We start from the raw sequence: 1,720 nt of genomic DNA, 5'->3' as shown, positions 1-1,720 counted from the left end.
CCTGGTACTGGAGCTGCTGCTGCTCCCCCTTCCAAGGGACTCGTAAAGAGACCCCCCCTCCATGGTCAAACCCTGCAGGGACCCATAGAGACCCATAGAGAGACCCATAGAGACCCATAGAAACTATAGAGACCCATAGAGAGACATAGAGCCCCTTAGAGACCATAGAGACCTACAGAGACCCCATAGAGATCCATAGATACCCCACAGACACCCCAGAGAGCCTGAAAGCGAACCAAAGTGAAGCATAGAGACCCCATAGAGACCCATAGACTACAGGGACTACAACCCTGATCATGCAACGCTGCCCCCATAGAGCCCCATTATGACGCTGCTCAGCCAGGACTACAACTCCCATCATGCCCCACGCTGCCCATAGAGACCCGTTATGGCTCTGCCCAGGAGGGGACTACAACTCCCATCATGCCACGCGGCACCCAGAGAGCCCTGTCATGGCGTCACCCAGCCCGGACTACAACTCCCATGATGCAGTGCGACACCCATACAGCACCATTAAGGCGCCGCCCGGCTTGGACTACAACTCCCGTCGTGCCACGCGGCGCTCCCAGCGCGCCAATTTCGCCCATCATGGTGGAGCTGGAGATCCCCTGCGATCCCGAGCTGCGCAGGTTGGAGCCCGCGGGACCCCCCAGTGGGGGCTTTTGGGGTCCTGGGGGGGTTGGGGTGCTCCTGACCCCCTCTCTTTGTCTCCCCCCCCACCTCCAGGCTGTGCACGGGGCCCTGTGCCCCCATCCGGGAGTACATCATGGGCCACGTGCGGCACCCGCGGTGAGGGGGGCACCCCAACATCTGGGGGGGAGGAACTGCAACATCTGGAGGGACCCCAAACCTCGGATCGGTCCCTAAAATACATGGCGGGGGGGGGGGGGGTGTGTTCCTATAGGAATGTGAAGAAGATCAAAGGGAACCTGCTGTGGTATCCGCTGCACCGCAAAAAGCGGGGGGACCCCCAAGCTCATTGGGGAGCCTCCAAACCCCTCAGGACTCCTCCAAACCCTTTTGCCTGTTAGGATCCCCCGCCAAAATTTCATTGGGATCCCAACACCCCCCAATTCCCCCTTGTAACCCCCCCAACCCCTTTTCTTCTCCCAAATCCATGCACAGGAGTCCCAAATTACTTTTGGACCCCTCCAAATCCCATTGGGATCCCCAGGAACCGCCAATTCCCTCCCATGATCCCCACCCTCCCCCCCCATTTCCTCCTTAACTCGGGGCTCAGGTACCAGCACCTCAAGGAGATTCAGGTTTTGGGGTGGTGGGGAGGGTTTTGGGGGGGGTATTGTTTTGGGGGGTCCCAGAGGGATGGGGGGGCAAATATGGGGGCAGGGGGCAAGATTTGAGCGAGGGGGGCAACCTGAGGGGTGGTGGAGGGAGAAAAAATGGGGCTTAAGGATGCGGGGGGGGGGTGTCCTCAGGTGACCTTTGGTGTCTCTCCCCAGCGATGGGAGGGGTCAAGCACGCCTCATATGGAAGTCCTACAGTAAGAACGTGCAAATACGAGTGGCTCTATGTTAATGACATGTAAATAAAGCAGGTCCTCCACTAAAAGGAACAAATTAAGTAGGCCCTAAATTAATAACATGTAAATAAGCGCGGTGGAAGCTCACTTTCTGTCGCCTGGCAACGCGCAGGAAGCGGTACGTGGAGACCCCGTTGATAGGCAACGGAGGCATCCAACCTGGAAGTGCGGAGAGCATCG

At 58.3% G+C, this 1,720-nt stretch overlaps 1 long non-coding RNA gene across 1 annotated transcript; it reads left to right on the top strand.

Annotated features, from left to right (window-relative positions):
- Nucleotides 1-671: 671 nt before the first annotated feature.
- LOC134168945 (uncharacterized) lies at nt 672-1,267 on the top strand. Its single transcript, XR_009966709.1, has 3 exons — nt 672-789; nt 905-937; nt 1,241-1,267. It is a non-coding gene; the product is annotated as an uncharacterized LOC134168945 (long non-coding RNA).
- Nucleotides 1,268-1,720: the final 453 nt, after the last annotated feature.

This window comes from Pezoporus occidentalis, unplaced genomic scaffold, assembly GCF_034315485.1.
Source record: "Pezoporus occidentalis ecotype Australia unplaced genomic scaffold, CSIRO_AGI_Poc_V1 ctg3280, whole genome shotgun sequence".
Taxonomy (NCBI): Eukaryota; Metazoa; Chordata; class Aves; order Psittaciformes; family Psittacidae; genus Pezoporus; species Pezoporus occidentalis.
Note: the sequence above shows the minus strand (reverse complement) of the source record. Positions and strands in the feature narration are given on the sequence as shown.